Below are 14,584 nucleotides of genomic sequence, written 5' to 3' on the forward strand. Positions count from 1 at the left end.
GCATCCAGGGAAGCACGCGGCTAGGCGTGGGGTGGCCTGGTTCACCGGCGGTGAGCTCATCCGCGGCGACCGGAGCAGGGGGATGAGGCAGGCGAGGCTGCAAGCCACGGGGACACCGGATGAGGTGTTCTACGGGCTCCTAGGAACTCCTGGAGTTCATCTATGCACCCAGATGCGACTGGAATGAGCCCTGGCCACGTCGGCGACATCGCCGGCGGCAAGGAGCTTACGGGTGCAACGGGGAGATAAGCTAGAGGTTGAGCGCGAGGAGGGGAACAGGGGGGAAACAGAGAGAGGCTAACGGAGAGGAGGATGGTGCAGACGGCCGGGCCGGGGACGCATTGGTTGCCGCGAATCAAAGGTGAGGTAGCCGGCGGTCAGAGGTTGAGGATGAGCTCGAGGACGACGCTCCAGGGCTCCTGCGGTCGAATGGGTCAGTGAAGACGACGCAGAAGGCGATGGCGGTCCTCTGGACGCGTCGGCAAGGCGATGGGGAGGCAGTGGCTGTGGTGGTGGCGAGCGGCGGCGACGGGCGCGTTCGGCTGGACGCGCACAGGAGAGACAGAGGAGGGAGGGCGCTCGAGGGAGAGAGAGGGAGAGGTGCAGGGGGTCGTGGCGTCCACAGCGGCGTCGGGAAGGGGACATGCAGGCAGGGAGAGAGGAGGTGGCCACAGCGTGTGGCTGCAGGCGCTGGGCACGCACCTCTCGTCCTCCTGGCGAGAGGAGGGATATGACTGGCACGAGCCCGGTGGAGTGGGCTGCTACAGTGTGGCCCAGGTAAGAACCACGTAAGTGTTTTTTTACTTTTTTGTTTTCTATTTCTGCTTCTGTTTTGAATTTGGTTTGCTGACCAAATTATTTTTGCAGCTTCTGGAAATATTTGTGGATGCAAATTGGTTTATCCTAGAGCTCCAGAAAAAGTCTCAGAATTGTTGGAGCAATAAAATATTTATAGAATTTATTTGCTCCAACTCAAATACATTAGTAAATTAAATCAAAGCCCAAATAATTCCCTAAAAATGTTCAATATTTTTGGTTTGGATAAAAACCCTTGCCAAAATTATCAAACATTAATGAAGGCATTTTTGGGTTCATTGAAAATATTTTTAGGTGGAACCTGTTTGATTTGACTTGGTGCTAGGGTTTGAATCATCCCCATTTTCAAAGTTTCACAAAATTTGAACATGATGCAATACAACAACGGCTAGCCTAGGTCGTAACAGACTAGGGATGTGACAATATTATGGTGAGTGTAATCATTAGTCCACCTTCTAAGGACAAACGTTGCATTCTGACCATGCTATATGATCCGGGGCATCATGTTTGGTTGTAAATTCAAGAAAATACGGTGACTACAAGCCTTATTCTCCTTGTTTTCGCAGTGTGGCATGCTGTAACGTATGTGGGTGACAACCAATAACAAAAGGGTATTCCTGGCATCGATCAATGCATATGTGGAAACAATATCTCCACTATGGAGGACGCAAAATTTCAAGGCAACTTGCCAGAACGCGTCACGGAAAAATGAAGTTCTTTCATGGACCGCCATATAAAGGACCAGTGTTCACTAAAACGGTCATAACTTTGTCATTAGGAGTCCGTTTCGGACCCACAAGTATTCAACATCCTCGCGACAAGCATGGGAACCTATAAAATACTAACCGTTTGCGCTAGGAGACCTGGACAACCGTAAAATTCAGCTCCTAAGAAGGAATTTTTGCCCCTGAAAGTCAAAGAACAGCGTTCGCTGCTGCTTTCGCACAAGTTTCTGAACCCATTGGTACTCGTTTGGAAGAAAATCCGATAGATTATGGTGAGTGTACCTATTAGTCCACCTGGTAAGGACAAATGTTGCATTCTGCACATGCCATTTGATCCGGGGAATCATGTTTGGTTGTAAATTCAAGGAAATACGGCGACTATAAGCCTTATTCTCCTTGTTTTCGCTGTGTGGAATCCCGTAACGTACGTGGGCAACAACCAATAACAAGAGGACATTCCTGGCATCAATCAATACATGTGTGGAAACAATATTTCCACAACGGAGGATACAAAATTTCGGGGCAGAGCGCCGGAACGTGTCATGGGAAAATGAAGTTCTTTCAAGGACCGCCATATAAATGACCGGTGTTCACTAAAATGGTCATAACTTTGTCATTCGGAGTCCGTTTGGACCTAGAAGTACTCAAAATGCTCGCCACGAGCATGGGAATCTAAAAATTACTACCCGCTTGCACCAGGAGTCCCGACGACTATCCAATTCGGCCCCTATGCGGGACTTTTTGCCCCCAAAAGTCAAAGAACATCGTTCGCCGCAGCTTGTCACCCAAGTTTCTAAACCCATTGGCTATCGTTTGGAAGAAAATCTGAGAGATTATGATGAGTGTAAACATTGGTCTTCCTGGTAAGGACAAACGTTGCATTCTACACATGCTATGATCCGGGGAATCCTGTTTGGTTGTAAATTGAAGAAAATACGGCGATAGCCTTATTCTCCTTGTTTTCGCCGTGTGGCATGCCGTAACGTACATGGGTGATAGCCAATAACAGGTGGGCATTCCTATCATCGATCAATACATATATGGATACAATATCTCCACTATGGAGAACACAAAAATTCGGGGCGGCGCACCAGAACGCGTCACGGGAAAATGATGTTCTTTCAAGGACTGCCATATAAAGGACCGGTGTTCACAAAAAGGGTCATAATTTTTGTCATCCCTAGTCAATTTCTGACTGATAAGTACTAAAAATGTTGTCGACGAGCATGGGAATCTAGAAAATACTACCCGATATTGTGAGGAGTCCCGGAGGACCGTCAAATTCGGCCCCTACGAAGGCTTTTTGCGCTTGAAAGTCAAAGAACATAGTTCGCCGCTGCTTTTCACACAAGTTTCTGAACCCATTGGCACTTCTTTGGAAGAGAATCTGAGAGATTATGGTGAGTGTAAACATTAGTCCGCCTAGTGAGGACAAATGTTGCATTCTGCACATGATATATGATCGGGGGAATCCTATTTGGTTGTAAATTCAAGAATATACGGCGACCCTAAGCCTTACTCTCCTTGTTTTTGCCGTGTGGCATGCCGTAACATATGTGGGCGACAGCCAATAACAAGAGGGCATTCCTGGCATCGATCAATAGATATGTGAAACAATACCTGCAGTATGGAGGACACAAAATTTCGGGGCGGCGCGCTAGAACGCGTCATGGGAAAAAGAAGTTCTTTCAAGGACTGCCATATAAAGGACCGGTGTTCGCTAAAACGGTCATAACTTTGTCATTCAGATTCTGTTTCGGACCCACAAGTACTCAAAATGCTCGCGAGGAGCGTGAGAATCTAGAAAATACTACTCTCTTGCGCCAGGAGTCCTGAAACAGCGTAAAATTCGGCCCCTAAGGACTTTTTGCCCCTGTACGTCAAAGAACATCGTTCGCCACTGCTTTTCACACAAGTTTCTGAAGCCATTGGCACTCGTTTGGTAGAGAATCCAAGACATTATGGTGAGTGTAAACATTAGTCCGCCTGGTAAGGACAAGCGTTGCATTCTGCACTTGCTATATGATCCAGGAATCCTGTTAGGTTGTAAATTCAAGAAAACACGGCGACCATAAGCCTTATTCTCCTTGTTTTCGCCGTGTGGAATGCCGTACCGTACGTGGGCGACAGCCAATAACAAGAGGGCATTCCTGGCATCGATAAATACATATGTGGAAATAATATCTGCACTATAGAGGACAAAATATTTCCGGGCGGCGCGCCAGAACGCGTTAGCGGAAAGAGAAGTTCTTTCAAGGACTGCCATATAAAGGACCGGTGTTCACTAAAACGTTCTTAATTTTGTCATTCGGAGTCCGTTTCGGACCCATAAATACTAGAAATGCTCAAAACAAGCATGGGAATCTAGGAAATACTACCTGCTTGCACTAGGAGTCCTGGAGGAGCATCAAACTCGGCCCTTAAGCAGGACTTTGCCCCTGAAAGTCAAAGATCATCATTCCCCGCTACTTTGACAAAAGTTTCTGAACCCATTGGCACTCGTTTGGAAGAAAATCTAAGATATTATGTTGAGTGTAAACATTAGTCCGCCTGGTATGGGCAAATGTTGCATTCTGCACATGCTATATGATCCGGGGAATCCAGTTTGGTTGTAAATTCAAGAAAATACGGCGACTATAACCCTTATTCTCCTTGTTTTCACCGTGTGGCATGCCATAGCGTACGTGGGAGATAGCCAATCATAAGAGGGCATTCCTGGCATCAATCAATACATATGTGCAAACAATATCTCCACTATGAAGGACACAAAATTTTGGGGCGGCGCGCCAGAACGCGTCACGGGAGAATGAAGTTCTATCAAGGACTGCCATATAAAGGACCAGTGTTCGCTAGAACGGTCATAACTTTGTCATTCGGAGTCCGTTTTGGACACACAAGTACTCAAAATGCTCACGACGAGCGTGGGAATCTAGAAAATACTACTTGCTTGCACCAGGAGTCTCGGAGGAGCGTCAACTTCTCCCCCTAAGGACTTTTTGCCCTTGAAAGTCAAAGAACATCGTTCGTCGCTACTTTTGACACAAGTTTCTGAACCAATTGGCACTCGTTTGGAAGAGAATCCAATAGATTACGGTGAGTGTAAACATTAGTCCACCTAGTAAGAAAAAACGTTGCATTCTACACTTGCTATATGGTCCGGGGAATCTTGTTTGGTTTACGGCGACCTTAAGCCTTATTCTCCTTGTTTTCGTCATGTGGCATGTCGTAACGTACGTGGGAGACAGCCAATAAGAAGAGGGCATTCCTGGTATCGATCAATACATATGTGGAAACAATATCTCCACTATGGAGGACAGAAAATTTTGGTGTCACAGGAAAGAGAAGTTCTTTCAAGGACTGCCATATAAAGGACTGGTGTTCACTAAAACGTTCTTAATTTTGTCATTCGGAGTCTGTTTTGGACCCACAAATACTCAAAATGCTCGCGACGAGCGTGCCAATCTAGAAAATACTCCCCGCTTGTGCTAGGAGTCCCGGAGGAGCGTCAAACTGGCCCATAAGCAGGACTTTTTGCCCCTGAAAGTCAAAGAACATCGTTCCCCGTTGCTTTGACAACAGTTTCTGAACCCATTAGCACTCATTTGGAACAAAATCTAAGAGATTATGTTGAGTGTAAACATTAGTCCGCCTGGTATGGACAAATGTTGCATTCTGCACTTGCTACATGATCCGGGGAATCCTGTTTGGTTGTAAATTCAAGAAAATACGGCGACTATAACCCTTATTCTCCTTGCTTTCGCCGTGTGGCATGCCGTAACGTACGTGGGAGACAACCAATAATAAGAGGGCATTCCTGGCATCGATCAATACATATGTCGAAACAATATCTCCACTATGTAGGATACAAAATTTCAGGGTGGCGCACTAGAACACATCACGAGAAAATGTAGTTCTTTCAAGGACCGCCATATAAAGGACCAATGTTCACTAAAACGGTCATCACTTTGTCATTCGTTGTCCGTATCGGACCCACAACTAGTCAAAATGCTCCCCGCTTATGCCAGGAGTCCCGGAGGAGCGTCAAATTCGGCCCCTAAGCAGGACTTTTTGCCCCTGAAAGTCAAAGAACATCGTTCGCCGCTGCTTTTCACACAAGTTTCTGAAACCATTGGCACTCGTTTGGAAGAAAATCCGAGAGATTATGGTGAGTGTAAACATTAGTCCGCCTGGTAATGACAAATGTTGCATTCTCCACATGCTATATGATTCAGGGAATCCTGTTTGGTTGTAAATTCAAGAAAACATGACGACCTTAAGCCTTATTCTCCTTGTTTTCACCATGTGGCATGCCGTAACGTACGTGGGCGACAACCAATAACAAGAAGGCCTTCCTGGCATCGATCAATACATATGTGGAAACAATATCTCCACTATGGAGGACACAAAATTTCGGGGTGGCGCGCCTGAACGCGTCATGGGAAAAAGAAGTTCTTTCAAGGACTGCCATATAAAGGACCGGTGATCACTAAAACGGTCATAACATTGTCATTTTGAGTCCGTTCCGGACCCATGGTTACTAAAAATTCACGTGACGAGCATGGGAATCTAGAAAATACTACCCGCTTGCCCCAGGAGTCCCGGAGGACCATCAAATTCAACATCTAGGCAGGACTTTTTGCGCCTGAAAGTCAAAGAACATCGTTTGCCGCAGCTTTTCACTCAAGTTTCTGAACCCATTGGCACCTGTTTGGAAGAAAATATATGAGATTATGGTGAGTGTAAACATTAGTCTGCCTGGTAAGGACAAATGTTGCATTCTGCACATGCTATATGATCCGGGGAATCCTGTTTGGTTGTAAATTCAAGAAAATACGGCGACTATAAAGCTTATTCTCCTTGTTTTCACCGTGCGGCATGCCGTAACATATGTGGGCGACAGCCAATAAAAAGAGGACATTCCTGGCATCGATCAGTACATGTGTGGAAACAGTATCTCCACCATCGAGGATACAAAATTTCGGGGCTGCGCGCTAGAACACATCATGGGAAAATGAAGTTCTTTCAAGGACCGCCATATAAAGGACAAATGTTCACTAAAACGGTCATAACTTTGTCATTCGTAGTCCGATTTAGACCCACAACTACTCAAAATGCTCCCCGCTTACGCCAGGACTCCCGGAGGAGCGTCAAATTCGGCCCCTAAGCAGGACTTTTCGCCCCTGAAAGTCAAAGAACATCGTTCGCCGCTTCTTTTCGCACAAGTTTCTGAACCCATTGGCACTTGTTTCGAAGAAAATCCGAGAGATTATGGTGAGTGTAAACATTAGTCCGCCTGGTAAGGAGAAACATTGCATTCTACACATGCTATATGATCCGGGGAATCGTCTTTGGTTGTAAATTCAAGAAAATAAGGCGGCCTTAAGCCTTATTCTCCTTGTTTTCGCCGTGTGGCATGCCGTAACATACGTGGGCGACAACTAATAACAAGAGAGCACTCTTGGCATCGATAAATACATATGTGGAAACAATATCTCCACTATGGAGGATGCAAAATTTTGGGGCAGTGCGCTAGGACATGTCACGGGAAAATTAAGTTCTTTCAAGGACTGCCATATAAAGGACCGGTGTTCGCTAAAACGGTCATAACTTTGTCATTCAGAGTCCGTTTTGGACCCACAAGTACCCCAAATGCTCGCGATGAGCATGGGAATCCGGAAAATACTCCCTACTCATGCCAAGAGTCCCAGAGGACCGTCAAATTCGGCCCCTAAGAAGGACTTTTTGCCCCTGAAAGTCAACGAACATCGTTCGCTGCAGCTTTTCACATAACTTTCTGAATCAATTGGCACTCGTTTGGAAGAAAATCTGAGAGATGATGGTGAGTGTAAAGATTATTCCACCTGGTAAGGACAAACATTGCATTCTGCACATGCTATATGTGTTGGATTTCGGGTTCCGGCAGACCCTTGAGGTTCGAACCTTGGGTGCGCACGGAGATCTCTCCCCTACCGATCTATGTCTGATCCTCTTGTCTGAACTAAGATGAAAATGATGAACAACACAAGAGACACGAGGTTTATACTGGTTCGGGCCACCGTTGTGGTGTAATACCCTACTCCAGTGTGTGGTGTGGTGGATTACCTCTGGGGCTGATGATGGACAGTACAAGGGAAGAACAGCCTCGCGAGGGGTGTTCTTGAGCTGGTGCGGTGTGTTCTACTTAGTCTCTATTGGGTTTCCTCCTTCCTCCCTTTTTCCACTTCCCTTCTCTCTCCTTTCTCTTCCCTCCTCTTCTCTTCTCCCCTTTTCTCTTGTGGAGGCTACCTCTATTTATAGAGGCCCTGGGCCTCTCACCGAATAATTGAGCGGGAAGGGCGCCAACAATTGGCCATTTTGAAGGGGAACATCTAGTACAAGTTATCCTGACCAAAGGTGGTCTTCAGCTGCCAGAAGCACTGGTGATGACACCGCCTTGGGCTCCACGGTGACCTCCGTCTGGCCGCCCGGCTTGTCTTGGTCTTGTTGCACTGGAATGGTAACCTTTGCGTGATACCTTGGCCTGTGCTTGCCCCCTTTGTACCAAAGGGGAAACAAGGACCCTGCGCAAGCCGGTGCCCGCCTGGCGCACGCCTGGCCTTGATCGTCATGGCTTGCATCATGGGATCCTCATGAGGTACCCTCGCATTGATCTCTCCGCCTCCTCGCGAGCCTGCCTGATGAGGCCGCTCTTGAGGAAGCTTCCTGTCGTCCGCCCCGCGAGGCTTGGCCCCTCGCGAGGGTCTTGAGCTTGGGCTGATGAAGATGGGCCGCGCTGGGCCCCCACCCGAGCCACGCCGCAGGCCGCAGGCAGGCAAGTCTGGGGACCCCCATTCCCAGAACACCGACAGTAGCCCCCAGGCCCAAGGCGCACGCGGGCTTGGCTTAGTACAGAAGCGAAGGGGCAAGCGTGAAGTGCCGCGGGCCCTAATAGCCTGTGTCCTTGGGCGCCGCGTGGCGGTTGATTGGACGTGGGCGTCTGCACTTCCCACGACGCCTTGCTACGCGCCCGGCTAAGCGGACCCGTAGTTGCACACAGTTGTTCCTCCTTTGGCTGCTCGCTCGCCTCCTACCTTTCCTTCTTCTCCTAGCTCCAACCTACGCCGCCAATCCGGCTCGAGCTCTTCCCCTTCCCCAACGACATGGCGCCGACGAAGAAGGGAAGGGGGAAGAAGCCCGCGCCTTCGTCCTGCGCACCCCCAGCGGCGGCCCCCACTGTCGACCAGTCAATCATACTCAACCCGAAAGCCTTGGACAAGGTCCACTCCGCCCTTGCTTCCATCTTCAACGAGTGCGGCCGGACCACAGTTTGTCCCGCATCCCGTGCCTTTCTTGCTAGGACCGTCACGGAGGTCCGATTCTTCATCGATGCCTTATGGGCGGGTCTGATTCCCCCCTTTTCTGCTTTATTCAATGCTGTGCTCTCCCATTATCAGATCCACATGATGCACCTCAGGCCAGAGTCCATTACCCTTTTGTCTGTCTTTGCTTTCGTGTGTGAGGCGATGATAGGCATCCCTCCTTCTGTTGCCCTGCTGCGCCACTTCTTTTCTCTGCGCCTGAGCGATCCCACTCAGTGCTCGGGGTGTGTAAGCTTCTTCGCCGTGCCTGAGACGGCTGCTTCAGGGATTGACTTCGGCCTTCCGCCTTCTCAGGCCAGGTTCAGAGAGCGGTAGTTGTACGTGGACGTCGGGGTGCCCAGCCCCTTGCTCTCGCACCCGACCTTGCCTGCTGTTCCCAACCCAGGCTGGGGTCATGAACCGCTCGCGAGCCCCCGGCTCGCTTTCGTCTGGCGCCGCTTCAAAAGTTTGAGGGCGCACAATGTGACAGCGCCCAAGGTGGTGAGGGAGTTCCTTCTGTGTCGCGTTGCTCCTCTCCAGCGCCACTCTCGCCAGATGTGGGACTTTGCGGGGCGAGGAAACAGCATGCGGCTTCAGGAGGAGGATTTGGCACCCAAAGTGCCGCGGAAGGTGCTTTGGGTCTTGACTGGTGATCCTTCGCCAGGCAGCCTATGGAGCGGTGGTGTCCTTCTGTACCTTTGTTCCGGCAGGGCTGATTTCGTGAAGCAGATGCCCAGCTTCGACGAGTGGGGGCTGCGCGCGGCTGGCCTCACGGGGCCACGCAAGAACCCAGTTGTCGTGGTTGTGCCCCCCGCCGCCCACAGCGGTCCCTCCTCAGGCGACAGAGCGGGGAGAGAGCCGATGGGAGCTGAGGTGGCTGATGTCGAGGTGGTGGCGCCGCGTGAAGCCTCAGAGGCGACGTCTCCCGAGGCCCACCCTGGGGCGGCGATTGATGCAGGGTTTTGGCCTTCAGCTCCTGAGGCCGGGGCTCCCGAGCCCCCAGCCGTTCTTCGCGAGGCGACGCCCGACGGTGCCCCCAAGCTGACTCCTCCGGCACCGACAATCCTGAGGCTTCTTCTGCGCCCTAGGCCGACCCCCACCCCAGGCGCCTGGGTCGGTTTCGTGTAGACTTCGAGGCCCTTTGCAAGAGGAAGGAGGCCTCAGGCGGCAGCGACCGCCCTTGCCGCTTGTTGAAGCGCAGGAAGTACTTTGCCATGGACGAGTAAGCCTTCTTCTTTCCCTGCTCATTTGCTCTGTTATCCTTGTGGCTGATTGTGGCCCTTCGGGTCCCGCCTTGCTGAGTCCACCGAGTCGACCCAGGAGCTGGCCCCTGCAGCTTCGCCCCCTTTGCTGGCTCCGGGTTCGCCGAGCTCGGGTGGCGCCCTCGCCGCTGGACCGGTTGGTGGGGTGATCTGCTCCATAGGGCGCCTTGAGCTTGCTCGCCCGACGCCCTTTCTCCGCGAGTCTTCTTGGGGCATGTCAGGCTTGCCCCGCGCCCCTTCTCTGGTCATAGAAGGCGAATGGCTGAGGTCTGTCCTTGGCTCCTCCTCCGTGGGTGGATGGACGCCGGGCCAGATTCTCAGGGTAGTCCATCCGGCGATGGCTGGGGCGGCAGCCCCCTGCCCCACGCCTGGAGGGGGCTTACCGCCTTGGGGCCCTCTGCATGCTCCAGCGGAAGAGGGTGATGTGGAATATGTGCTCAGGCGCGCTCGGGAGCATGGTGCCCTTCGTGAAGAGTTCCTCCACGGGGCGGCGGACGCGGTGAACCGGGTCGGAGCAGAGCTTGTTGCCGACGATGCGCGCCTCGAGGCTGAAGGCCTGCGCCTTGCTGAGGAGAGACGCAAGCTAAAGGTCGCCATTGCCCTCACGTGTCATCAACGTGACCTTGACAACGCGAAGGCCGAAGCATCGCTAGCGGCTTCGCGGGAGGCCTGCTCCCGAGCCGTCAAGGAGGCTCGGGAGCTCCAAGCCCGGAGCAACTCCCTGGAGCAGCAAATAGAGCTGCGCCACGCGGCCCTCGGGTCGATGCAGGAGGCCGCCATCGACCGGGCGGATCCGCAGAGGCGCGAGGAGGCGCTGACGCTCGAGGCCCCCGAGTGCAGCCTTGACCTAGAGCGGTTGGAGACGAGGGAGCGCCTGGCGGCCCAGGCGGAGGACGACGTTGCGGCGCGCGAAGCCCGGGTCCAGGAAGAGGTCGACCGCCGTGTGGCGGGAGCTCGCTCGGTCCTCGAGCGCAAATACGAGGCGAGGTTGATGTTGATCGGGGCCGAGGCTGAGGGCAAGACAGCGGCTATCAAGGCCAAGTTGGTTGAAGAGACGCGGCATGTGGATTCCTCCGCAGCCGCCCTTGGTGCGGCGAGGCGGAGCTATCCTCTTCCCAGGCGGAGCTGCTTCTTCTTCAACGGAGGGTCGATGATGCCGAGGCCATCGCGTGGCAGAACAAGGACGAGATCCGCCAGCGGAGGGTTCTTGAGCGCGAGCATGCTCCCATGCTTCAGACGCTCAGGGAGAGGGCCAACTCAGCCTTAGGCGAGATTTGCGAGGCTGCCGCTAAGGAGCCGCACGAGGCCAGCTACGCAGGCAATCTTCGGTTCTTCACTGACGTGGTGACACTTCTGGAGGATCATTTCGAGAGAGCCCGCGGGCTTGTTGAGGAGAGGAGCCTAGCCCTGCTCAGGCGCGTCTTCTCCCGTGTCTTCAGCCATTTTCAGGAGATGGACCCCCACTTCGACTTTGACGCTACCATCGCGCCTGTGCCCATAGCTGTCCGGGGCGACCTGGCGCAGTGGGTGGAGAACAACGTGGACACCCTCGTCAGGGCCTTCGCGTCTGATGACGATGGTGTGGTCGTGGGCGCTGACGAAAGCGGCGTTATAGATGAGCCTAGCGCCGACGGAAACGCAGGTGGTGGGGGCGACAACGTTAGTGATGCCAGTGACGCTCCCGAGGACGCCCCAGAAGACGCGGTGAGTGATATGTCCGACTGACCGCATGTCTCCGCAGTTTATCCTGCATGAAGAAGACTCGGGCTTGGCCCTGAAGAATATAAGAGCATTTTGGGAGGGGAGGCCCCCCACGTAAAGATTTGTAATCCGTACTCTGGTGAGCACAACGTTATGTGTGAGTTTAGTCGCTAGCCCGGTTATGGTTCGGTTGATTCGTTTACCTTCTGGCCCTGGCGTGCCCTGAGCGGACCTGCGGTGGGATGCTACGCCTCCGGCGTCCCTCGATTAACCTGCTGATCCTGTGATGAGGACCTCCGGAGAGGGTGCGGAGACAGTGGTCCCGGCTGTAGGTGTGCCTGGCCCGGCCCGACTCATGAGGGGCTCGTGAGGGGGGCAGCTAACGCTAGCTTGGGGCGTAAATCCGAAACCAGAACGCGAGAGATTGCTCGAACGAGACTAAACACCCCCTCCCCGAATGCACGCAAGCTTTGAAATCGAATCCAACTTAAATCCAAACTGAAGAAACTTGCCGACAAGGAAGAAGCAAAAAAGCAAAAAGGCAGAAGAAAAGCAAAAAAGCCGCATCCGGCACCTAGTCTAGTCTTCGACGTCTTCTCACCAGCGCGGAGCTAAGTGCTGCCACTGGGCATGGGCAGGAGCCCCAGGGCCTGAGGCCGGCGCTCCTGAGACTCCGGGGCATGTACAGCCCCACTCATTATTACGTGAGAGTGTCATGGGGCAGCGAGCTTCACAGGCACTGGGCCTTCTTCATAGGTACCGGCCTTGCTTCATATCGCCAGACGAGGGCCCCGCCTTGCGCCTCACTCTGCCGCCATTGACGGTGACCGGAAACCAAGGACGACGCCAATGGGGTAGAGCGGTCGCCAGCGGTTCCCCCGACGACCACGGGTCCTCCGCCGGGGGCAGGCCATGGGGCACCTCCCCCGCGGAGGGCCTACCTCCTGAGAACACCTTGACCCGACCGCTGCGATGGTGAGCCCGGATCTCGGCCCCTTTCCTGCAGCCCCCTTGAAAGCACAAGTGCTCCCTAGGTGGTTTTGATAATTGATGACAACATATCTCTTGTTGGACTAACATTTCTATCTAGCATGTTTCAGATAAGTTCAACAATGGAGTGGCATGGACTAAAGGTTGTGGGAACTCCTTCAAGATGCTAAGGACAAAGGATTGGCTAAAGCTTCAAGCTCAAGACTCTTCATTTTACATTTTAGTGATCCAAGATCACATTGAGTCCATAGGAAAAGCCAATACTATCAAGAAGGGATGAGGTGTTGCTTAATGAGCCTCTTGATTCATGTGCTTAATGATATGCTCCAAAAATCCTCACTTTCCCACTTCCACATATGACCTAAACCCAAAGCCAAACTCGGACCTACCGATTCTTTCTATCCGGCGCCACCGAGTTTCATTTGTCATAAGCCACTGCCAAACCCTAGCAATTCGGTTCTACCGATAGGGATCTCGGTCTCACCGAGATGGGATTGCAAACTCTCTGTTTCCCTTTCGTAACTTTTCGGTCTCACCGAAAAAGCGAATCGGTCCCACCGAAATTGCAATGTAAATTCAGTGTTTCCTTTTTGTAACTTTTCGGTCTCACCGAAAGAGCAAATCGGTCCCACCGAGTTTGCCTGACCAACTCTCTAGTTAGCTTATTACCAAAATCGGTCTCACCGAGTTTGTGTAATCGGTCACACCGAGATTACGTTATGCCCAAACCCTAACCATATTGGTCCTACCGAGCTGCATGTCAGTCCCACCAAAAATCTCTAACGGTCACTAGGTTTACCTTTTTGGTCCGACCGAGTTTGTTGATTCGGTCCCACCGAGATTGGAAAACTGTGTGTAACGGTTGGATTTTGTGTGGAGGCTATATATACCCCTCCACCTCCTCTTCATTCATGGAGAAAGCCATCAGAACACATACACAATTCCAACTCATATGTTCTGAGAGAGAACCACCTACTCATGTGTTGAGACCAAGATATTCCATTCCTACCATATGAATCTTGATCTCTAGCCTTCCCCAAGTTGCTTTCCACTCAAATCTTCTTTCCAAAAAATCCAAATCCTATGAGAGAGAGTTGAGTGTTGGGGAGACTATCATTTGAAGCACAAGAGCAAGGAGTTCATTACCTACACACTATTTGTTACTTCTTGGAGAGTGGTGTCTCCTAGATTGGCTAGGTGTCACTTGGGAGCCTCCGACAAGATTGTGGAGTTGAACCAAGGAGTTTGTAAGGGCAAGGAGATCGCCTACTTCGTGAAGATCTACCGCTAGTGAGGCAAGTCCTTCGTGGGCGATGGCCATGGTGGGATAGACAAGGTTGCTTCTTCGTGGACCCTTTGTGGGTGGTTGCTTCTTCGTGGACCCTTCGTGGGTGGAGCCCTCCGTGGACTCGCGCAACCGTTACCCTTCGTGGGTGGAGCCCTCCGTGGACTCGCGCAACCGTTACCCTTCGTGGGTTGAAGTCTCCATCAACGTGGATGTAGGGATAGCACCACCTATCCGAACCACGGGAAAAACATCCGTGTCTCCAATTGCGTTTGAATTCTCCAAACCCTTCCCTTTACATTCTAGCAAGTTGCATGCTTTACTTTCCGCTGCCTATATACTCTTTGCATGCTTGCTTGATATGTATTGTGTATGTTGTAATTGTGCCTAAAACTCCACTCAAACCAAAAAGGCCTAAAAATTGCAACTTTAGCACTAAGTGTCTAATCACCCCCCCTCTAGACACAT

Source organism: Triticum urartu, chromosome 7, assembly GCF_003073215.2.
Source record: "Triticum urartu cultivar G1812 chromosome 7, Tu2.1, whole genome shotgun sequence".
Taxonomy (NCBI): domain Eukaryota; kingdom Viridiplantae; phylum Streptophyta; class Magnoliopsida; order Poales; family Poaceae; genus Triticum; species Triticum urartu.